At 43.3% G+C, this 25570-nt stretch overlaps 1 protein-coding gene across 4 annotated transcripts in view; it reads right to left on the bottom strand.

The window, feature by feature from the left end:
• MSANTD3 (Myb/SANT DNA binding domain containing 3) overlaps positions 1 to 13702 on the bottom strand; it is a 141828-nt gene extending 128126 nt beyond the window's left edge. For 2 of the 4 annotated variants that reach the window (XM_039355596.1, XM_039355599.1), the window contains exon 1: positions 12140 to 12721. The gene's annotated coding sequence lies outside the window, so the exon portion shown is untranslated. Of the gene's footprint in view, positions 1 to 12139; positions 12722 to 13678 lie in introns of those variants that run through there. The other 2 variants (XM_039355598.1, XM_039355597.1) reach the window with 2 other exon arrangements.
• Positions 13703 to 25570: the final 11868 nt, after the last annotated feature.

The following is a 25570-nucleotide window of genomic DNA, read 5'->3' as shown; positions in this document are numbered from 1 at the left end:
AGGGACAAAACTCACATAATGTCTCACTTAGCAACACAAAATTTGGGTTCCATTGGGGGGCAGGGCCAGCTGTCAAGAGGGAAGGATGTCTGGAACGGCTCTCCGTTTACGAGAGTCAAATACATAGCTTTTTCCACCCGATCGGCGGATTCTTCAGAGTCCCAGATTCCTTGGAGGGGACTCGGAAGAAAGAGGCGCCCTGCAGTGCAGCTCGCAGCAGCAGTTGAGAGTGCGGACGACAGGAAAGCCTCGGAGAAGTCGAACAGGGGAAGAAGGCGGCCCTTAATGGCGGCCGGGAAGAAAGAACAGGCAGCTGGACAACATTAGCGGTGGACTAACTGGACAACAGAGAGATGGACCTGGACAAAATGATTCTGGCAGTCCTCAGTAAGTGACCCGGGGTGAAGATCTTCTCGGGGGATTGCAAAGAGGGAAGAGTCAGAAGGAGGCCTAAGGAAGGAGGAAATCTCCTCTGTAGTAAAACGGCGAATAGCAAGTGAGGGCAAAGAAGAGACCATTTCTATGCGCTAGATTTCCACTAGCAGAAGATATTAAGGGAAATATAAGGAAGTGGAGAAGGCAATTTAAAGCGGAATTTAAAATGATGTATCCCAAATTTGATAAGAATTGGCACAGGAAAGAGGCAAGGAATCCAAACTACAACAATGGAATTAAGCCCAGCAGGGCAAAGATTTAAGGAAGAACTTTTACAGAGAGAGAGATCAAACTCATTTAAGGATCTACAACAGATGCTACAAACTATGCTACAAACTATGCAGGAGGTTATGTTAAAGAACCATGAGGATTTGAAACGAGAGATAGGAGAAGGAACGATACGGGAGAAATGAAAGAAAAGATGAGATCGATGGATGATAAATTTGAATGCTTTCAGCAACAAATTTTTAAAAATGAACAAAAACTACATGAGATGGAAGATAGAATGGGAAGGGAAGAAAAAAAGTGGAGGATATGGAAGAAAGATTAATTCAAGCTAACAGAGACCTTGAACAGACAATAATCCAATTGGAAATAGACAAGGCTACCCATTTTCTACTATTTCAAAATGTGTGGGAAGGAAAGAATGAGGATTTTCTGGAGATGATGGCGGAGCTATTGGCAGGAATTTTAGGAACGGGGAAAGAAGAAATGTTTAAGGAAATGGATGAAATTTACAGAATCCACACGAATTATGCACGTAGACATAATCTACCGAGAGAAGTACATATTACATTCATTAAAAAATTAATTCACGATGAGATTCTATACAGGACTAGAGAAGATCCACTAGAGCAGTGGTTCTCAACCTTTTTAATGCTGCGACCCCCAACCAGTCGTAAGTCGAGGACTACTCAACCAGTCGTAAGTCGAGGACTACTCAACTGGTGCAGAACCATTTGCAGAATGGGACTTTTGGCAGGCTCAGCAGGGCAGAGACAGCCTGGACAATTCCTATTGGCTTTTGAAAGCCAATAGAATTAGACTCTATTCAAAAGAGTCTATTCTATTGGCTTTCAAAAGCCAATAGAATAAAAGGGAGTAGCACAGCTAAGGAAAAGGGGGGAAAAAATGGCGGACTGCGTTGTTTGGCAACCCCCGTGAAATGGTCGTTCGACCCCAAATGGGGTCCCGACCCACAGGTTGAGAACCACTGCACTAGAGATACGAGGGAGGCAGCTGGTGGTGCTCAAACAAGTTCAGAAAAGAGTAAAGGATCTAAGGTAAGGGTGTCAAACTCAATTTCATTGAGGGCCGCATCAGCACTGCGGTTGCCCTTGGGGGGCTGGGTGGGTGTGGCCAGAGTGGGTGCAGCCTACTGGATGGGTGTCGATGGAGTGGGTGTGGCCATGGTCAATTCTACATCATTCGCGTCAAGGGTGCCTGTGGGGGTCTGGGCAGGAGTGGGACAGATCTGAGGGTCTCTGGCAGAAGGGGGTGAGACTGGGGCAAGTGCCAAGGCATGATCCACCGGGGCAAGTGCCAAGATGGCCACCACAAAATTGTACATTGGCTCCCGGCTGGCCTGGGCCAGGGCAAAGGCAACTGGAGCCTTCCCTCACTGTTTCCAGGATGGCTTCGCGGGCCACATGAAACCACTTCAAAGGCCGCATCCGGCCTCCGGGTCTTGTATTTGACATGTCTGATCTAAGGCAACCCTACCAAATGTTTACAGCAAAACTAACAAGGAAAAATGTAAATTTTCGGTGGTTGACTCCAGAAGGGATTATGATATCTTGGGGAGAAAGAAGGTTGAGGTTGGATATGATGGACAAAGTAGAAGAGTTCCACAGGAAAAATTTTGACGGTGAGGCTGAATCGGAGGAGAGAGAAAGTAGGGAAGAAGGAGAATTAGGAGAACAGTCTCCAAACAGGGGGGAACCCCAAATCAAAGGGAAAGAAAATGGGAAAAGAGAGAATGTGGATTCTGGAAAAGACAATGATGGTGGACACAAGGACTATAAAGAAATTAGACAAACGAGGGCAACAAACTCTAAGTATAAGTAAGGGCTTCCAAGAAGCACTAGCAATTCTACCATTAAATATTAATGGGTTAAATTCGCAGGGAAAAGGAAACTTTATTTTAGTAAATTGTATAAGACAAATGTGGATATAATAGTGTTGCAAGAGACGCACATAAAACAGCAACATCAATACTTAAATGTTCTAAATAGGAAAGACATTTATATCTTCACTACAACAGAAGAAAGGGGGAATTGCAATGTATGTAAAAGAGGGTATTTTGGTTAAACAGATGTATAAAGATGAGGAGGGTAGAATATTGATAATAGAATTAACCGTGGACAGGAAAAAACTGATGTTAGTTGGAATACACGCGCCAAATGAGGGTCAAAAACTATTTTATAAGAAACTGTATAATATAATTAGAGACTTAGAATGTGATAATTTGTGCATAATTGGGGATTTTAGTGTGATTGTAGATAGAGATCTAGATTATAGAAATAAATGAAAGAAAGGTGTTAGAAGGATATTACCTAATTCAATTTTTGAGATGGTGGAAGAACTAAATATAAAGGATTGTTGGAAGGAAAGAAATGGAGATAAACAATATACTTATTATTCAGGTAGACATCAATCTTGTTCGCGAATTGATATGGTTTGGGCATCGATTGATTTGAATTTGGGAATTGAGGAAGTCAATATTGATATTAATTCATGGGCAGATCACAATCCCATTACAATTAAATGGAAAGGGCAAAAAAAGATAAGGAGGTAGACCCTAAAAGAGCTACCTTGAACCAAAATGAATTTAAATTAAAGATGGATGATCAAATGAGTTTGTTCTTTCAAAGTAATAAGAGAGAAGACATGAACAATCAGAACCTGTGGGACACGGCAAAAGCTTTTATGAGGGGTATTGCAATATCATACATGGCCAAAGACAATAAACAAAAAAGACAACAGCAAAGAAACTTAGAGGAAGACCTTAGTAAACTGGAAATGAGCTGCAGGAAGAACCCCACATACGGGAATTGAAATATCAAATAAATATAATTAAACATAAATTAAATATTATTGAAAAGGAAAATATGGCACAACAAATTAAAAGCATTAAACAATTTTTTTTTGAAAATGCAAATAAGCCGGGAAGGTGGCTGGCTTATAGATTAAGGAAACGGAAAGAAAAGAACCAATTAGCAAATTATACAATGAAGAAGGAGAGTTAATTTACCAAAATGAGGGAGAGAGGAAGGTAGCGTATGAGTTTTTAGAAAATCTTTATGAGGATAAGGAGAAAGTAGAAGAAGGCAGGATGTCCTGGTGCAATACCTTTCAAAAAACAGATCTGCCCAGAATCTCGGAGGAAGGTAAAAATTTATTAAATAATGAGATAACAGCAAGGGAGATATCTGAGGCAATTAAAAAACAAAAAAGTAACAAAACACCAGGCCCAGATGGTCTACCTTCAGAAATCTATAAAATCATCAGGAATTACTAAGCCCACTGTTATTAGAGGTATATAATGATGTACTGAACGAAGCTAGGATACCCGAATCGTGGAAAGAAGCAACAATCACATTGATTCCCAAAGAAAATTCTGATTTGACCTATATTAAAAATTACAGGCCAATATCTGTACTATACTCGGATTATAAAATCTTTATGATAATTATGGAAGATAGATTAAAGGAAATTTTAGAAAATTTTATTCACGCTGATCAAAATGGTTTTCTTATACATCCGGACGATATATAAGGAATAACATTAGGATTATTTTGGATATGATAGAACAGTGGTGGCGAACCTATGGCACGCGTGCCACAGGCGGCACACAGAGCCGTCCCTATGGGCACGCACACCATCACCCTGGAGGGAGGCGGGGCCAGACTGCTCCCTTCCGCCTCTCCGTGTGCGCCTGCACTCTCAGCTCTCTTTCTCTCTGCATTGAGAGCCCAGGCTGGATGGTGGGAAAAGGCCTCTGTTGCCTGGATCAACGCCGTTTCCCCCCACCCACCGTGCAAATTGCATTGCTGCTTTCTCCCCCTCTGGCGCCCGCATCAAGCCACTGAAGCGCCATAAAATCACTCCATGGCCATGGATGTGAGTTCCAGAGACTTTGAAAACACCTCTGCTGCCCAGATCGGCTGTGGGAGGGGAGCAAAATCGCTCTGCAGCCCTAGATCTGGGTGGCAGAAGCAGCAGAGAGAAAGAAAGATTGAGCCAGCAGGGAAGCAAAAGTGTTGGGAAACGAAAGCATTGCAGAGTAAGCAAACTTACAGAAAGGGGATCTCTCTCTCTCTTTCTCTCTCTCTCTCTCTCTCACACACACACACACACACACACACACACCACCCCTTTATTAATTATTTCTTCCCCCAACCCCTTTAATATCATGTTTGGAGTTTGGGAAGGCGCACGTCCTACACTCATCTTCCCAAACTCCAAACTTGCGTGTCCTACTTTCCTAGCTTGCCTTCTCAAACTCCAAATTAGCGCGTCCTACACTCGCCTTCCCAAACTCCAAACTCACATGCACGTCCTATTTCCCTTGTCCTACTCCAGTTTGGAGTTTGGGAAGGTGAGCGAGGAAAGTAGGACACATGAGTTTGGAGTTTGGGAAGGCGAGCAGAGCCTTAATATAAAAGGCTGGTTCTGCTTTCAAAAAAAGAGAAAGGAAGGAAGATTATTGGGCTCCTTGCATCATCCCCGCTTGAAGCCATCCTTTGCAACAAGGAAAAATCCAATCTATCCAACGCTACCCAACATTTCAAATCTGTGTGTACCGAGAGGACAGCTATTTTTAAGACACCAGTCCTGCACATTTATATCTAGGAATAAATCTCATTAAACTCATGAGGCTGTGAAACACAGAATGAAACACACACTCTCTCTCTCTCATCTTTTGCAAAGTGGAGTCTTCTTCTAGGCAACCTGCTGTTTACTTTGGATTGGTTTCTCTATGTGTCTAGAAAATCAGTACAGGTCCTGAAATCCAGTATTTATTTAATGAATTAATTTTATTTTTATTTATATCTGGCCTATACTATTTTTATAAATAGCTCAAGGCAACAAACATATCCAACATACCTTTCTCCTCCTATTTTCCTCACAACACACCTGGGAGATAGATTGGGCTGAGAAAGAATGACTGGCCCAAAATCACCCAGCTGCTTAATCCTCTATCACAGAGCCTTTTCTGTGGGCATGCACAGCGTGAACAGGTGAGCGAGGAAAGTAGCAAACATGTGTTTGGACTTTGGAGAAAGGGGGAGAAGGAGAGATAGAGGAAGGAGGGGAAGGAGGGAGGGAGAGAGGAAGGAAGGAGGTGGGAATGAAAAGGAGGGAGGCAGGGAAGAGGGGAAGGAGGGAGGAAGAAAGGAAGGAGGAGGGGAGGGAGGCAGGGAGATTGGAATGAGAGGGAGGGCCTGAGGAAAGTCCTGCCTTAGCACTTAGCCACCAGCAGCCCTGTGGCCCTTTTGCCATCCCCTGGTGGTCTCCCATCCTATTGCTGAGGATGCTTTGGTTACAAAGCCAGGTCTCCTCACATGGAGAGGGAGTGGGCCTCCCTCTGACCCATGCAATTTGCCCTTCTGCTTTCACCATGAGCAACCTGGCCAAGAAGAGCGAGCATAAAAGCAGTATCCTTGAGGAGAAGGTGAACGCAGCTGGGCACCCCCTCAGGGAAATGCGGCTAGGGTAGGCAGGACTGTGAGGTCCTGGTGCCATGGGAGCTCAAGGGCCAGGCTGGGTGCTTGACCTCCGCTGCCCAGGGCTCTAGGCAGTCTGTGCCACTGTCCATGGGCCTCCTGCATTGCCTGAGGCTCAGTGAGACTCCTCCAATGGACCATGCCCCGATGCTTGTCCCGGTCCCACCCACCCCTCCGCCGGAGACTCTCAGATCTGGTCCAGTCCTGCCCAGGCCTGCACAAGTGCCCCTTACGCAAGTGACAGTGAGCTGGCCATGCCCACCCAGTTGGCCATGCCCATCTGGCACCCGACGATAAATAAGTGGGGTTTGGTTTGCAGTTTGGGTACTCGGTCTCTAAAAGGTTCGCCATCACTGTGATAGAATATTATGAAATCCACAATGAGAAACAGATGGGGTTAATATTCATTGATGCGCAAAAAGCATTTGACAAAGTCAAATGGGACTTCATACTAGAACAATTAAAATATATGGATTTGGGGGAAAAATTTATAAAGATGTTCCAAACAATCTACTCTAGACAAGAGGCTAGAGTGATGATAAATGGGGAAACAACAAAGAACTTTTTAATCCCGAAAGGCACAAGGCAAGGCTGTCCATTATCTCTACTGCTTTTTATTTTATCATTAGAAGCTTTAATTAGAACAACACGAGAAGATAAACAAATCAAAGGTTTAAAAGTAAGAAAAGAAAATTTTAAGGTTCAGGCATTTGTGAACGACCTTGTATTTATTATTGAAGAGCCTGTACAATCTGGTTTCAGGCTGATGGAAGTGCTGGAGGACTACAAGGAAATAGCAGTCCTGAAAATAAATAGGGATAAAACAAAAATGCTAGTTAAAAAAAAAAATTGGAGGGAAAGATAAATATGCAGATCATGAAAAAATAAGATATTTGGAAATCCAATTGACAGCGAGATGCATTACACTCAAAGAAGACATTTATGATAAATTAATGGTGCAGATCGGGTCAGATTTGGAAAAATGAGGAAAACTACAGTTATCTTTAATGGGTAGGATAGCCACTATTAAAATGAATGTTCTTCCGAAAATGTTGTTTCTATTTCAATGTATACCAATTCAGCTCAAAAAGGATTTTTTTACAAATTTGGACAGACTTATTTCAAAATTCAGATGGCAAGAGAAACGACCAAGAATTAGATTAAAACTATTACAAGACGCTAGAGAAAGAGGAGGATTTGGCCTACCAGACTGGATAAAGTACTATCAGGCAGTGGCGTTGGTTTGGCTAAGTGAGTGGATGCATCTCAAAAACACAAGATTACTGGCACTAGAAGGTCATGCTCTACAGACAGGGTGGCACGCTATTTTATGGGAAGAAAGACATTTAGCCCAGCAGTACTTCCAGAAGCATTATATTAGGAGAGCATTATTGGATATTTGGAAAAAATAAAAAGAAATAATTATATGAAAATTCCCAATTGGGTATCTACATTAGAAATGTTCATACATCCAAATTTGATGAAACGAGGGGATGCTGCCACCTATAAAGACATTTTGAATGAGAAAGGAGAATTAAAAATGAGAAATACTTTAAAGGAAGAAGGAATTGAACTGGAATAGTGGACGTATCTTCACATTCAATCCAAATTTAATAAAGACAAAAAGGAACGGGGCATAAAGCAAGAATCTTCAGAATTAGATAAAATTTTATTTAGTAGGGAAGGCAAGACCATAAGTAAATTATATCGATATCTATTAGAACAAGATATTGAGGAACAGGTGAAAGAAACGATGATAATTTGGAGCAAATATTTTGGGCACAATATTGATTTGGATAATTGGCAAAGTTTATAGGAAAAATTACCTTGGCAACCTCCTATACGGAGAACCTATATAAGATGTTTTACAGGTGGCACCTCCCTCCCATAAGATTAGCAGGAATGAATAAGGGGAAATCCCCGATATGTTGAAAGTGTGGAAAGACCATTGGGAATTACTATCATATATGGTGGAAATGCACACAGGCACAAAAATTTTGGAATTTATTAAAGAAATGGCTGGAAGAAATCCTGCTAATAGATATAGAGGCCAAACTGGAATTTTTCCCACTGGGAATTATAGAAAGAAAATACAAGAAAGATATAAATTATTTATTACTGCATATAGTAATGGCAGCACGAATAGCCTTCACTCAAAAGTGGAAAGAGAAAGATATTCCAACCGAAGAGGAAATATTATTGAAAATCCTCAATTGCGCAGAAATGGATAGACTCACATTGGAACTCAAGGATAAAAGTGAAACTAAGTACTATAAAATCTGGGAACAATTTTATGATTGGATAGATAACAAGAGGGCAGCCAAGACAAATATATAGTGTTAGAATAAAATATAGATTATAGACAAATGTATATTTAAAAGAAGAACTATGTGTCTATATGAGTACTAATGTTACTGTAAAGTGATGGAAGATGTTTGGAACCAGTGACGTCACATCTATGTCCAATGTGTTTTTAATTTTGTATTATTAATATAACTTCAATTAAAAAAATTGGTTTCCATTGTAGGTCAAGGACTATATGAACAAGGCAAATAGTGCTTTAAAGCAGCAACAAACTCCATTATTTAAAATATAGCAAGATGTCATAACAAAGGTATACAAGAATAAATAGCAGGCTAAAAGATAAGATAGACAGACAGAGGATGGCCCAAAACAGGGGCCCAAAACCTTGGCTGTTTTATGACTCGTGGACTTCAACTCCCAGAATTCCTCAGCCAGCCATGCTGAGGGGAAAGGGAGAGGTTTCTAAGCTGAGCCATGAGTCCATGAGTCATAAAAGAGCCAAGGTTGCCTACCCCTGGCCTAAAACTATCCAAAATAGCATTTGCTATTCTCTGAATGATGGTTTTGATTTTAACCATTTTTTTTTAGCACAGTAGAAGATGCAATCTTCTAATGCTTGACTCCAACCATAAACGGCAGGGAGACTGCTGGTCCTTCATAGGCCCCATCATTACCATCTATACATTGCAAATTAATAGGTGATCATTATTCTTCTTTACATTTCCATCCCTGTGATGAAAGTTAGCCCAGAGAAGAAATATTAAAAGGGCAGAAAAATATATTTTTCCTCAAAAGGACTTTTTAAAACCAAACCTGGCCCTAAATCTATCTCTCTGCCCCAAGCAAGAGCTAGCCCCATACAAATGCAAATGTAAAACCATCAGAAAGTTGGAGCCAGAGCAATCAAGAAGACAAAAGAGAAGATCTGCATATCCCACCCAAACTCTAGGAGTCAGCCCCATCACCTGGGAAGCAGGATATGATAATAGAATTAAACCACAGATATCAAGGCCTAGACAAACACTCAGAAACAGCCTCAAGGTTCATGCCACAGGAACAGGAAACTTCCAAACAAAAGGCTAGGGGGGGTATAAAACCTACTGCCCATGTGCTCAATCTCGCCCTTCTCTCCCCTTCTCTCCCCTCTCCCTCTCCTCTCTCTCTCCTCTGCACTTTCCTGAAGAACCATCTTTCTGCAATAAACTGTAACCTTCTTCCCAAAGCAGTCGCCATGTTTGCTTATTTATTCCCGGCTTGGATGAACCAGGATGAAGACTTTACTTCTAACAATTTGGCACCCCGAGATGAGACTCCAAGCTAACCTCTCCAATGGACTGAGACTGGTAAGCCCCATCTTGCCGGCAGCAGACCCCCTTGTGTCTGTGGATGGGTCTCCCAGGCCTTGCCCATGTGGAGCTAGGGTAGTAAAGGGAGTTTTGAGAGTTTGAGCTTTGGGAAGAAGATGAAGGTGAGTACCTCTAAATTTTAAGTTTAAAGCCCAGGGGAACAAAGAAAATGTGTGTATTTCTGTTTGGGTGAGTGAGAAGACTCTTTTTTTCCCAATCACAATTGGATTGTGCTGCTTCTGGTCTTTCCTAGCCGCAGAAGGGATCTGTTTAATTGGCAGAACCTAGACAGCATGGGGGTTGGCCAGAGCCATGTTTGCTTATTTATTCCCGGCTTGGATGAACCAGGATGAAGACTTTACTTCTAACACCTGGGTGGGGAAGTTTACTATAATCAAAATCACATCTTATTGTCATCTCATTTGATTGGGACATTTGGTTCAAACTTACTACAAGAGCTATTTATTCTAGGGTTAGCATGTTTTTTCTGATATAGACACAGAACATTGGCTCAATGTGTTCTATACAGACAAGACATAGAACACTATTTTCCATGTTCTTTGCTTAACCAGAATACTCTGTTCCTCTTTGAACTGGAAACACTATAACTTTTAATCACTGATCCTAGAATCTGTTTAATAAAGGATGGTTGCGTTCATATTTTCTATTGGAAATATTATTTTAAAAATTGAAACATTAACTCAAATGGATTTCATTGTCCCTTCATTGCCGTAGGTGGACTGAAATCAGTAAGTCTGCTAATATTTATTTATTTACAATCATCACTGAGTGTTAAAGATTCCTCTATTTTTTTTGTTTTGCTTTACTACTCATAGAATTTGGAATCTATCAAGGAATCAAGAACTGAGGCATGGTGGTTGATAAAAATTATGCAATATTAGAAGGAGAAATGTGTATTAAATTTGCAGGAATGGACTGATGATGCATTGTCCTCATTTGATTTTTGTTTCAATAAAAGGAAAAGGAAAAAGACTTTTGAGCAATAAGTCAAAGCTATCCCAAAATATATTAAGTTCTTTAAATTCTCCTGGACAAATATTTAGGGACAGAAAAATACAGAAAGTGAGATGAGCATATAGACTCTGCCTTATTAATATATACCTCACTTTTATAAGAGATTAATATCATCATGAAAACTTAAATAAATAATATTATGTAGGAGTATAAAATTGAGATAAAAGCCTGGAAATTTAAATTTACATCGTGGGTTAAGACGCAATTATGGAAGACAGATTAGCATGAGTAAATGTCCAATGGTTGCTCTGCAGAATATTTGTTTTATATTCAATCATCAGCTGAGTCAAACATATTCTCCTTTTCTGGATCCCTGGTATCACTTGAAATTTAGGAGAATCAAATTTCAATAATATAAACTATGGATTAAATTTTTCTCAGATAAATGTTTATGATTCTTCCTGAACTCCTCAAAAAAAAATTCTAACAAGTTATAATTAAATGTATTTATATTCCAACTCTTTCTGACATTTCAGCAACATAAAAACTGTAAATAAAAATACTGAAGAACTTACAAATACAGAATTAATCTTTTGTGGAGTTATCTTCAACAGGCAAATCTCCTTCCTGCTCAAAATAAAGATTTCTGAATCAAACTAACCTTTCTAGTTGAAGTAGGAAACTGTCTGAGCAAAATAAATACTTGTTTGACAGGAGCAAACAAATAAACTGATTTACAGATAAATCATATTACTGTGTTTAAATACTGTACTCCAATCAATATATCATCAGCAAAACAGATCAAGAACTTTGATAAAAGAAGTGTTCAGAGAAACATGTGAAAAATACGTTGGGGCGAGGACTGTCATTTTCTCATTCTTCAAACAGCAAGGTTTGTCATGTAGTCCCTAGCTGTTGGAATAATGACCTCAAATACAGGCACATTTAAGGTAAACAAATAATCTTAGTAATAGCAGTCTCTATTTTCTTATTCCCTGCTTGGACTGGACCTGAAGATTCTTCTTTCAACACAACTAATTAAAACTGAATTATAAAGTATTCTATTTATCTTCTTTTTCAGAAAACTATCCAATCTTGCTTACAATAAAATACCTTAGTGACACATTTAGTCAATGGTACCCAACTTTATTCACTGAGGCTTAGTCCTAGATACTTTTTGTGATTTCTGAGAGATTTATTGTTGAGAACAGTAAAGAAATCTGCGTCTATCTATGAAACACCCTAAGCATGGCCTAAGGCAAATGATAATAGAGGAACGAGGATTTCAAAGTGCTTGTCTGAAATGTTTTTTTTTCTAAATAAACACAAATATATATGCACGTATGTTACCAGGTTTCTGTGCATGAAGGCCTTCTCAGATTTCCCCTTCCTTTCTCCTCGATGCTGCCGATATCCTCTTGGTTTAGGTAAAAGGAAGCAAAGATATTAGCTTGACAATAAACGGCCCAGCAATTTACATGCACACTAGCGATTGTAGATTTAGAATTAGAGGGACGTAAGCCGGATCCAAACAGAATGTTTGACTTGTAGTAGGTGTTATCACTACTTCCGAAAACACAGCAATGAGGCAGAAAGAAAAAAAATGTTCTGCAATTGCATCACCAGTATCTTAGATTTAAAAGACAATAGTAATCTTTAGTTAATAATGCACCACCGTTACCGGGCTTTATTTTCTGCTCCCGCTTCAAAACTGGGGTGGAAGGGTAGACCTCTTTGTTCCTCCCAGTCACATTATTAGCCCCCCTTTTCCTGCTCTTCTCAAAGTCCGACACGGTGGGATAGCTTAGGGAACATCTACTGTTTACCAAAAATCTATAATCTTCTGCGTACTAACGTGAGTAGCAAATCCAAGTGTATGTAATTATGAGCAAAAAGAACGCAGCTTGCTGCCATTTCCCTATTAGTTTGATTACGACACCACCCTTCGTTAGAACAATAAAACATAATTGTGTAATGCCGTTCCCTCTCTTGGTTATCCAGTTAGGGTTTTCCATCTAGCTCATGGTAATTATCCCGGCAAAAGTAGGAAGAGCCAACCTGCGCGTGCGCAATTGTCTTTCAGTAACTGGCGGACGGCGGTTAATGGGGTGCTTTTAAAGCAGAGCGGACGAGGTTTGGATTTACAACCAGGATCTTCGTTAGTTCCGTTGTCTGTGGTTCTTCTCAGGGCTTGAAGGGCCTGAATCAAGAGTCTGTCCTACTCCCCTCAGCTATGAATCTTTCCTCCGTGCTCTCTGATGTTGGTTGTTTCCAAGGTCTGCACAATTCAAGCTGAGCTATATTCTCTTCTATTAATTTTCCCTCCGTAGCGCACATTTGGACAATTATGAGTTTAGAAGCTGACTATCAGAAGTATAAACTCCACTTCTAAAAATGGAGACTTTATTTAGCTAACATCAACAAACAGCTCTCTTTAGCAGCAATTGTTACATTTTATGATAATTGATATATATAGATATACACACACATGTGTAACTAAGGTGACCAACTTTTTTACAGTGAAAAGGAGGACACAAATAAATTGAAGAAAAAAAATCGTACATAAAAGAAACATTTTATTCGTTGCAACAATAATACAGAATACACTATAATATGATAAATGCAGAGTGGTCCCTGTGGCTCCCAAAGCATCAGCTGTGCCAGTTCTGGCCCCAGGGAGCAGCCTGCCATCAACACACCCCACCTGCAGCCATTCTGCTAGCATTACTGCCCACCCTGCACGGTCCCGGGCTCCGTGGCTCCCACAGCATGGGGCAGCTGGCCACTGCCGCCCCTCACACCTCCACCTGCAGCAGCCCCACTGCCCCTACCTCTTGTGCTCGCAGCCATTATTGCCCTTAGCAGGGCTGAAGATTAAGAGAAACTTACTGTGGTGTCGCTGCCCCAGTCTCCTCCAGATATCTTCGGGACTAACTAGAAGATGGTGTAGTTGGATAGCAGGCATGGGTGCAAAGTTCCTGCCAATTTGCCTTCACTGCAGACAACTTGCATTTGCAAAGTTTGCCAGTCGCACTCAGGAGCAATTTGGCGCGCTCAGCAGCAATTCCTATTGGCTTTTGAAAGCCAATAGGGGGAGTAGCACAGCTCATGCAAAAGTTGAAAAAAAAACATCAAAAAAAGGTGCCGGAATGTTCTATGAGAAATAAAAGTCCTGCAGATTAGTCTTCAAATATCGAAAAGGAGGACATGTAGGAGGACACTTTTCGAGGGAGGACAGAACATAAAAAAGGAAGACTGTCCTCCCTAAAGGAGGATGGTTGGTCACCTCAATGTAATGCTGTATTTTGGGCTGAAGGAATAAATTATACATTTAGCAAGCTTGACTGTCCTGTTTTTGCAAATCAAGGTATTTGGTTTTTTTTAAATAATTTTAAATGTATTACTATATGCAATAGTGGCAAATATCTGTAGCTCAGGTGTAGGATGAAGGTGAAGGTTCATTCTCTGAGCTTGAGGGTTGGTTTCCAAACGTTTCATTACCAGGCTAGGTAACTTCATCGGTATTTAGTGGATGTCTATGTCAGTGTTCTACTTATATACCACTTCTATATGGGACAAACATCACATCAGTTAAAAACCAGGATCCAAGAACACTGGCTAGCAGTCAAACGCCAAGATCCCTAATCACTACACCAAACAACACCAGTTCAATTGGAGCAACACTAAAATCGGCCATGTTATCACCTGCCACGCTTGTGAATTCACCAAAGCCTGGCACTCCACAAGTAATTCCATCAACAGATGAATTCCATCAACCATTATTTAAACCCCTCAGAATCCAAATCAATCAAACAAACAGTCATCTGGAGACAGCACTAACACTCATGCACTTCTGTCCCTCCCCCCAGAAGTTCATCTGTCAATGACCCTGACCTGATATAATCTCCCCATTATTGTCAGAATCCAATTATATTTCATCTTTAAATTATCAAATATAGAAACTCCCAATTCTGCCTTCTCTGGATTCTGCCATAAGAGGGAGAGAAGGGGGAGAACAAAGGGGCTTTATGGCCCTCACTTCCTTCTTTACACTTCAAAGAGCTAAATGCTGAATGTGTGTTTATTGTAACCTCGAAGTGTTAGCATACCAAAGGAGAGTAATTGCCTTTCATGTAGTTATCTGAAGTCTCCATCCAGACGGAAGAAAGAAGAAAGGGAGTGGAATTGTGATACTTGAAACTATCACTGGAAGGGGGGTTGATTGGGTGGGACTACTGGGGAACCCCTTAAAACCTTGAATGGGAGAGCTTGACCCCAAGTCCTGTCTAGCATGCCTGCAACCATTTTCTCTTAATAAAGGATTCCTGTTGGAAGAATTATTCCAAGAGTTCTGTCTTCTTAAGATGCAAAGTGGGGTGGGTCCTTACATTAGACAGGACTTGCAAAATTAATCCACCTGGAAGGAAGACCCTTGCCGGGGGATTTTGCAAAAATTTACCATGTCAGACAATGGAGTAAGAGAGGGGGAAAACTCCCTGGAAAGAGAGCCGCTGACCCAGTTGGAACCTTGCCAGATGTTGGGATCCGAGAGGCCAGATTCCTCAGGAGAAGAAGTGGTGGAGACACAGGACCACAAGCCTCGCTGGTCGATGGGCGTTGGAAAGAAAAGTGAGTGGGGAAAGGAATCAAGAAAGGTGACCCTGAGACGGGGGACCAAGCAACCAGAATGGAAGCAGGAGATGGAGAAATCCCTGCACGCAAGTGAAGAGGGAGGAAGCTGGGCACCGTACTCAGACTGGATCCTAGAGAAAGCTATTGACCTGATGAAAAGAACTCTCAGCTCCCTAGGAGAGGAGAATACTGAACCCTACGGCCGCCCCAGTTCCTGGAGCCGCAAAGGGAGAGACACCGAGGGGGACATGGAACCTGCAACCCCAGGGACATCTACTGATCCAGGAGCTCCCACCCCCTACCGGACCACAGATGGCAATCTGGACGGAAGGCACTACCACCCACAACAGAGGCACCGATCCATTCCAAGACGTCCACCGTTGGAAGTGAAATTTAAAGGGGAGCCAACACGCTTGGGGTTTTTCCTAACCCAAGTCCTCAGCTACATGGAGGAATATGGGCAGGATATTCCCAGCGACAAAGCCCGCATCCGGATCGTGCAATCTGCCCTGGATGGACCAGCTGCGGATTGGGTAGTGAACTTGCATGACTCCAATGCCCCAGAACTCAGTAACTTCAACCGTTTCATGTCCTCTTTGAGAAGACGATTTGAAGACCCCCTGGCTGATCGCAAAGCCCGTGAAAGAATAACAACGATGAGGCAGGGCAAACGCCCAGTGGCTGAGTATACACAAGAATTCCGGACCATTGCCAGCAAACTGAATTGGCCAGAAGACATCCTCCTTGGCAGTTTCAAAGACAGACTAAACTATGATCTATATGATGCTTGCCTGCCCCGAGGGGACCCACATCGACTTGAGGAATGGTACGTCTTGGCAGAGGAAGCAGAGATCGACATATTGAAGAGGCACCGCCGAGGAAAACAATGGAGCCGCCCCCCGCCTGAGCTGACACACCAACCGGTGAAATCATCAGATACAGCCAAGAAGCAAAGTGCGGAAGAGAAGGGCATCGAGCTGTAGAATGCCGCTCAAAGGCCCCCCAGCACAACCCAGACAGATCCCCAATCAACAAACCCGGAAAGTATTCAGCTAAGCCAAAAGAAACGGCCATGAGAATGATGGAAATTGCAGAAACCCCCACCTCTGCTCACCAAGGGGAAAGGACTCCAGCCTACACCACAGGGCCGGTGGATGCCTCAGATGACAGCTCGGAGGGCGAACCCCTGGTAAGTGGATGCATCACACCCATCTTCAAAACAGTGACTATATTAATCCCCCCCATGCCCGAAGCTGTGAAGGTAAAAGCCTTAATAGACTCTGGCTGTACCCGCTGCCTCATTAGCCCAACACTAGTGGGGAATCTGGGCATCCCATCCAGGAGACTGGAACAACCAATCTCATTTGGCCAGCTAGATGGATCCATAGCAGGGGGGGTGCCAGCTACCCTAGCCACTTTGCCAATACATCTCTCCCTGGGCAACCATGAAGAGGACTTAACGTTTGTGGTGACCCCAGGTATGGAATGCCCAATGATTCTAGGGATGGAATGGTTGAAAAAATGGAACCCCTGGGTAAATTGGAGGACGACAGAAATCAAATTCCCGAAGGGGGACCCTATGGACTTAAAACCCCAAGGGAGGCTACCAGAATCAAGAATAGAAAAAGCATCCATAGGAGAGGAAAAAAGATTAACAGAAATACCAGAGGAATATAGGGACCTTGCTGAAGTCTTCAGTGAGGAGAGGGCGAATGAGCTTCCCCCCCACCGACCCACAGACTGTACCATTGAATTCAAGCCTGGGGCAAAACTCCCGAAGCCCAGATTATACTCCATGAGCCCAAAGGAGAAGGAGGAACTGGAAAGATTTATAAAAAAAAACCTGAGAGAGGTTTCATTGAGCCAGCCAAGCCTAAAGTGGCTGCCCCGGTCCTTTTTAGAGAGAAGAAGGATGGCTCTTTACGTTTATGCGTGGATTATAGGGCCCTGAATACAATCAGTGAAAGCAACCTATACCCGCTGCCCCTCATGAAAGACATGCTGTCACACCTATCGAAAGGGAAAATTTTTTTCTAAACTAGACTTAAGGGAAGCTTACTATCGAGTGAGAATCAAGGAAGAGGACGAATGGAAGACTGCATTTAACTGCCCCATGGGGTGCTATCAATTCAAAGTCTTGCCATTTGGATTACAAGGGGCCCTGCAGTCTTTATGCAATTAATCAATGACGTTCTAAGGGAGCACCTGTTTAAGGGGGTCCTTGTTTACTTGGACGACATTCTTATCTTTACCGAAACAAAAGAAGAACACGTCAAACTTGTCAGAGCGGTTTTAAAGAAGCTGCGAGCCGCTCACCTATATGCCAAACTCTCAAAATGCGAATTCCACCAGGAAAGGATAGACTACCTAGGCTATCGCATATCCCCACAGGGCATTGACATGGACCCAGAGAAGGTCAAAGCAGTACTAATTGGGCACCACCCCGCACAAGAAAGCAACTACAAAGTTTCCTGGGCTTTGCAAATTTTTACCGCCAATTCATCCCCTCATTTGCACAGATAGCCTTGCCCCTCACTAACTTACTAAAAACGAAGGGAACATCCTCAGTAAAACCTAGCCAGCCACTAACATGGACAATGGAGTGCCAAGCAGCGTTTGAGAGACTAAAGAGACTTTTTTCTGCCGAACCAGTACTAAGGCACCCAGACATGGACAAGCCCTTCATAATACAGGCAGATGCAAGTGATGTGGCAGTGGGGGCTGTGCTCTTACAAGAAAATGATGATGCAGTATTGCAACCCTGTGCATATACATCCAAGAAACTCATGTTTTAGTAAGTTAGTGAGGGGCAAGGCTATCTGGGCAAATGAGGGGATGAATTGGCGGTAAAAATTTGCAAAGCCCAGGAAACTTTGTAGTTGCTTTATTGTGCGGGGTGGTGCCCAATCTAATACTGCTTTGACCTTCTCTGGGTCCATTTCAATGCCCTGTGGGGATATGCGATAGCCTAGGTAGTCTATCCTTTCCTGGTGGAATTCGCATTTTGAGAGTTTGGCATATAGGTGAGCGGCTCGCAGCTTCTTTAAAACCGCTCTGACAAGTTTGACGTGTTCTTCTTTTGTTTCAGTAAAGATAAGAATGTCGTCCAAGTAAACAAGGACCCCCTTAAACAGGTGCTCCCTTAGAACGTCATTGATTAATTGCATAAAGACTGCAGGGCCCCCTTGTAATCCAAATGGCAAGACTTTGAATTGATAGCACCTCATGGGGCAGTTAAATGCAGTCTTCCCTTTGTCCCCTTCCTTAATTCTCACGCGATAGTAAGCTTCCCGTAGGTCTAGTTTAGAAAAAAATTTTCCCTTTCGATAGGTGTGACAGCATGTCTTTCATGAGGGGCAGAGGGTATAGGTTGCTTTCACTGATTGTATTCAGGGCCCTATAATCCACGCATAAATGTAAGGAGCCATCCTTCTCTCTAAAAAGGACCGGGGCAGCCACTTTAGACTTGGCTGGCTCAATGAAACCTCTCTCTAGGTTTTTTTTTATAAATCTTTCCATTTCCTCCTTCTCCTTTGGGCTCATGGAGTATAATCTGGGCTTCGGGAGTTTTGCCCCAGGCTTGAATTCAATGGAACAGTCTGTGGGTCGGTGGGGGGGAAGCTCATTCGCCCTCTCCTCACTGAAGACTTCAGCAAGGTCTCTATATTCCTCTGGTATTTCTGTTAATCTTTTTTCCTCTCCTATGGATGCTTTTTCTATTCTTGATTCTGGTAGCCTCCCTTGGGGTTTTAACTGCATAGAGTCCCCCTTCGGGAATTTGATTTCTGTCGTCCTCCAATTTACCCAGGGGTTCCATTTTTTCAACCATTCCATTTCTAGAATCATTGGGCATTCCATACCTGGGGTCACCACAAACGTTATGTCCTCTTCATGTTTGCCCAGGGAGAGGTGTATTGGTAGAATGGCTAGGGTAGCTGGCACCCCACCTGCTATGGATCCATCTAACTGGCCAAATGAGATTGGTTGTTCCAGTCTCCTGGATGGGATGCCCAGATTCCCCACTAGTGTTGGGCTAATGAGGCAGCGGGTGCAGCCAGAGTCTATTAAGGCTTTCACCTTCACAGCTTCGGGCATGGGGGGATTAATATAGTCACTGTTTTGAAGATGGGTGTGATGCATCCACTTACCAGGGGTTCGCCCTCCGAGCTGTCATCTGAGGTATCCACCAGCCCTGTGGTGTAGGCTGGAGTTCTTTCCCCTTGGTGAGCAGGAGTGGGGGGTTCTGCAATTTCCATCATTCTCATGGCCGTTTCTTTTGGCTTAGCTGAAGACTTTCTGGATTTGTTGATTGGGGATCTGTCTGGGTTGTGCTGGGGGGCCTTTGAGCGGCATTCTACAGCTCGATGCCCTTCTCTTCCGCACTTGAAACACCCCATTTGCTTCTTGGCTGTAGCCGATGATTTCACCGGTTCGTGTGTCAGCTCAGGCGGGGGGCGGCTCCATTGTTTTCCTCGGCGGTGCCTCTTCAATATGTCGATCTCTACTTCCTCTGCCAAGAAGTACCATTCCTCAAGTTGGTGTGGGTCCTCTCGGGGCAGGCAAGCATCATATAGATCATAGTTTAGTCCGTCTTTGAAATGGCTAAGGAGGATGTCTTCTGGCCAATTCAGTTTGCTGGCAATGGCCCGGAATTCTTGTGTATATTCAGCCACCGGGCGTTTGCCTTGCCTCATCGTTTTTATCCTTTCACGGGCTTTGCGATCAGCCAGGGGGTCTTCAAATCGTCTTCTCAAAGAGGACATGAAACGGTTGAAGTTACTGAGTTCTGGGGCATTGGAGTCATGCAAGTTCACCACCCAATCTGCAGCCGGTCCATCCAGGGCAGATTGCACGATCCGGATGCGGGCTTTGTCGCTGGGAATGTCCTGCCCATATTCCTCCATGTAGCTGAGGACTTGGGTTAGGAAAAACCCCAAGCGTGTTGGCTCCCCTTTGAATTTCACCTCCAACGGTGGACGTCTTGGAATGGATCGGTACCTCCATTGTGGGTGGTAGTGTCTTCCGTCCAGATTGCCATCTGTGGTCCGGTAGGGGGTGGGGGCTACTGGATCAGTAGATGTCCCCGGGGTTGCAGGTTCCACGTCCCCCTCGGTGTCTCTCCCTTTGCGGCTCCAGGAGCTGGGGCGGCCGTAGGGCTCAGGATTCTCCTCTCCTAGGGAGCTGAGAGTTCTCTTCATCAGGTCAATAGCTTTCTCTAGGATCCAGTCTGAGTACGGTGCCCAGCTTCCTCCCTCTTCACTTGCGTGCAGGGATTTCTCCATCTCCTGCTTCCATTCTGGTTGCTTGGTCCCCCGTCTCAGGGTCACCTTTCTTGATTCCTTTCCCCACTCACTTTTCTTTCCAACGCCCATTGACCAGCGAGGCTTGTGGTCCCATTTCTCCACCACTTCTTCTCCTGAGGAATCTGACCTCTCGGATCCCAACATCTGGCAAGGTTCCAAATGGGTCACCGGCTCTCTTTCCAGGGAGTTTTCCCCCTCTCTTGCTCCATTGTCTGACATGGTAAATTTTTGCAAAATCCCCCGGCAAGGGTCTCCCTTGCAAGTCCTGTCTAATGTAAGGACCCACCCCACTTTGCATCTTAAGAAGACAGAACTCTTGGAATAATTCTTCCAACAGGAATCCTTTATTAAGAAGAAGTGGTTGCAGGCGGGCTAGACAGGACTTGGGGTCCAAGCTCTCCCATTCAAGGTTTTAAGGGGTTCCCCAGCAGTCCCACCCAATCACCCCCCCCTTCCAGTGATAGTTTCAGGCATCACAATTCCACCCCTTTGATGCTTTCTTCCGTCCTTCTGGATGGAGACTTCAAATAAACTACATGAAAGGTAAATAGCCCCTTTGTCATGATAAGGTTCTTTGGTGCTATTTACATTCAAACTCTTTGAGGTTGCAATAAACACATTCCTTCATACTGAAGGAAGTGAGGGCCATAAAGCCCCTTTGTTCTCCCCCTTCTCTCCCTCTTATGGCAGAATCCAGAGAAGGCAGAATTGGGGTTTTCTATATTTGATGATTAAAGATGAAATATAATTGGATTCTGACAACATGCTTTAATAAGAATGAAACACCTCACAGCTGTGACTTTTACAAGCTTTGTATGTCTATTTCAAAAGCTGTCCCTTGTTATTTGGCATCCCAAAGGTGCTTTTTCAAGAGGCAATTTTTCTTTCTTGTTATTCTTTGAAGATGTTTCACTTCTCATCCAAGAAGATTCTTCAGTTCTGACTGGATAGTGGGGAATGGAAAGATTTATATTGCAGCCAGCTGGTCATTTACATTTAGAGAGTCATTGAGGCCACTTGGAGCTTTGTCTGTGTCCTCAAGGTGCAAATGGGTATGGAGCCTTCTTGGAACTGCTGAAAGGACTCTGTTGTAGTCTGAAGATGGATGATGTCATATTCTCCAAAGACTAGAATAGAGCTGGAAGGGACGTTGGAGGTCTTCTTGTCCAGCCCCCTGCTTAAGCAGGAGAATCTATACCATCTCAGACAAGTGACTGTCCAGTCTCTTCTTAAAAACCTCCACTGATGGAGCACCCATGATTTATGGGGGCAAGCTGTTCCACTGGTTAATTGTCCTCATTGTTAGGAAATTTCTCCTTAATTCCAGATTGCTTCTCTCTTTGATCAGTTTCCAACCATTGTTTCTTGTCTTGCCCTCCAGTGCTTTGGATAATAGTTTGATGCCCTCTTCTTTGTGGCAGCCCCTCTGTTCTGATCCAGAGTTAAGTTGCTTTGTAAACCCAGATCAGACAGATATACTCAGTAAGAATGATTTTAAAACAGACATTTTATTCAGAGATACTTGCAATTGTGGTTGTTGCTTCTGGATAATGCACATCTGTTCATTCTTATAGATGAAATTAATACTTCCTCCACACCAACTTCTAACATGGAAAGAGGCCATCTGAGTCCTCCGGTGGTTCCATGCTTAACTCAGACAAAGGCATTCCAAACTGGCACATGGCCAGAATATCCTGTGATGAACTTTAGTGGCTCCTCCCACAGATCTGATAACATGGGATTGCTGACTAGCTAAAACTACATTACCCATAAGCCATCTCTTAAGGAGACAGCACTTAATCCAATAAATGCCAAACATTCTAACATACAGATCTACATGCTCTAGTCAGGGTTACACGAGCCAAAACACTCCCCGCTTGGAAATTTAAATTTCCACTACTAACTAACTGAAATAAGCAAAACACGTAGCATTAAGCATGCAATTTTCATTGCTAAACAACTAGTGACTAAAATAGGTAAAATATAGTATCAAAGCATGCATAACTATAAAGTAAATATGAAACATGCACAATTATAACATAGATAAACAAGTGTTACATCAAACAATGCATAAACACAATACATAGTTTGAGGTTCAATCTTCTAGTTCGGTCTTCATCAGCAACAGGACCAAATCGGTGATCAGCCTTGTGCAAGAGTCTTTGAGTCATGATCTGACTCACATGGCTTCACAATCTGGACCTCAGCTTGGTACACTAGTTCATCAAAACTAGGTGGGGCCCAGTGCACAAGTCCCATGGGCCAATAGTTCTGGTATGCGTTCTTGTCTCTCAACAAGACAAGGTCTTCTTCCTGTAAAAGAAATTAGAACCAAATCTGGAACAGAAAAACTGGAACCCAAAATTTCTCAGGAACAAAGAAATCTGGATTCACAGGATGCTCAGGAACCGAAGGAGCTGGAACCACAGGAACTGGAGAATCAGGAACATCAGCTGGAGCTGGAAAATCAGGAATATCAGCAGAAGCTGGAGAATCAGGAACCACAGTAGCAGAAGACTCAGGAACAACAGGAGCAGAAGACTCGGGATGCTCAGGAACCGAAGGGTCTGGAACCACTGATGGAACATTGAAGATGGCTGCTACTGTTGTCATGAGGGTGGTGAAGACTTCATGTGTGGGCAATGGAGCATTGAAGATGGCTGCTACTGTTGTCATGAGGGTGGTGAAGACTTCATGTGTGAGCGTGTGTGTCTTTGATGACATGGAGTCATGATTTTGCGGGGTACGCCAATCATGTGCTCCCATGCTTTGCCCATGTGAGATGCATGGGGAGGGTAGTTTGTGGCCTTCAAACATTTGTCAATCACTGGATCATGACAAATATCTTCAATAGTCTGTAAGTCCTTGCAGGCTCCTACAAGGCTAATTCTTGGGATGCTAAGACAAGTGATCAAGATGATCAAAACTATGCCCAATCTCAGGTGTTTCCACTTAGAGGAGGGTTTGAAGCTGATTGGTTGAAATTTACTTGGTGCCTGAGGTTGAACGTTGGCATGTTGATCTGGAGCTGGAAGCATATAGCGTTTTGGTCTCTGGGGCATCAGGTTGTCTGGACAAACCAAGAATTCAGGATCTTTTAGCCAGATCAATTCTTTCAACTGTGTGGCGAGGTTGGGCCACTTAACTTGGTTCACAAGGTTCTTATCTGTTGGCACATGTTGCCATTGTTCAGTGCTTAGAGATGTTTCAATCTTTTCCACTCTACTGCCTACATAGACGTAGAAGTGTCTGCTTTGTTTGCAGATGTAGCTTGACATCACCTTGCTGTCTGCATAGAAAGTGGTAGACTGTAGTTCAAGGCACAACGTCTTCGCTGTCAAGTTTGTGAGCTTTACAGCTAAAGTGGTACAACATAGTTCTAATCTTGGTACGGTGTGGCCTTGTTGTATTGTTAGTCTTGCTTTTCCAAAGAAGGCACCGAAACTGTAGCTCTCCCCGCTGTATCTTACGGTTGCAATCAAAATGACATAAGTGTGGCTCTCCCCGCTGTAGACTGTGACATATTTTAAGGCTGCATTTACCTCCATTGACACATCTGAGGAAGTGTACAATTCTTTCTTTTGTACGGTGGTGGGTGAGCTGGAGACATGCGTGCGTTGCGCTTGCATACTCTGGGGACATCTTGGGAGTACACTCCTCGACTCCCAGTCTTGTTTCTGTTCTGGTAGACGCAGCTCATCCCAGTGTGTGGTGCTCAGGGAGGACGTGCGAAGCTGCAGACATTGTTTGTCTTCTATGGACAAGGCTAAGTTGTTGTGATTCTTACCTGTCTGGAACACTGTTGCTTCCAAAATAGGTTTGGTTGTCATAAGCGTGCAGTGTTCTTGGTGTGGTTTTGTATGAGGTGCTCTTCCATTACTGAAATGGAGGTTTTTGAGGTATTCACCTGGTTTGGAGTTTGCGGCTTATCGACAGATATCGTCCCTCCTATGGCCCCTCCAAGTTCCATCTTAATGGCTACTGGGGTTCCTGGTGGACCTTTAATTCTTTCATCAGAACCAATGAACTCCGGATTTGGAGTAGGATTTGGCTTCAGGATCTAGAGGAAGGATTAAATCAGCTATGTGCGCTAAGTGAGGTATTTTTCTTGCCACTTCTGGTGTTGAAATTTCACTGCGAACATTTGGTAAGGTCTCCCATTCCAACCCTGATGGTAACAGGAACTGCAAACTTCTGTCCATCGATTCTGTGCAAATACCTGTGATTTTCCTCCCCTCTGTGCGCATTGGTACTGTGCACGTATTTATTGCAAAATGCTTTAGTTCACTCAGGAGGTCAAAGAGGTTGAAAAAGGCAGGCTTAGCTATTGTGATCTTGCTGTGTACATCTAGTATGACATACATCTTTACAGCCCTTTCAGGTTGTCCATCGGAGTAGACTTTTGCTAGACAGATGGGTGAGCATGAAGAAGGGCGCGGTGTGTTGCCACATATATCTGTGTAGTATGTCCTGTACATTTCTGGGTGCTTTTTGGAGTCATGTTGAGTCTCCGTCATCGTAGGAGGGGTCGAAGTCGCTTGTTGTGTCTCCTCAGAGGGTTTCTTAGATTCTAAATGCAAGGCTGCCGGCTGCTTGTCACAGTTACACAGGTGGCATTTCACCCCAATTGTGCAATCTTTGGCCATGTGATCCATAGAATCACAGCACTTGAAGCATATCCTATACTCTTTGAGTAGGGTCTTTCGATCATCCAGGGATTTTTTCCCAAATTCTCTGCAATTGTTTAGAGAGTGTGAAGATTTATGAATTGGACAAGTCAGGCCCTTTTGTGGTTGGTGAGGTTTGGAATGAGTACTCCTCGGCATTTACTTGTCTGAAGTCTTCT

This window comes from Crotalus tigris, unplaced genomic scaffold (genome assembly GCF_016545835.1).
Source record: "Crotalus tigris isolate CLP2741 ecotype Arizona unplaced genomic scaffold, ASM1654583v1 scf7180000018697.696732, whole genome shotgun sequence".
In the NCBI taxonomy this organism is placed as follows: domain Eukaryota; kingdom Metazoa; phylum Chordata; class Lepidosauria; order Squamata; family Viperidae; genus Crotalus; species Crotalus tigris.
This window is presented reverse-complemented; position numbering and strand designations above follow the sequence as displayed.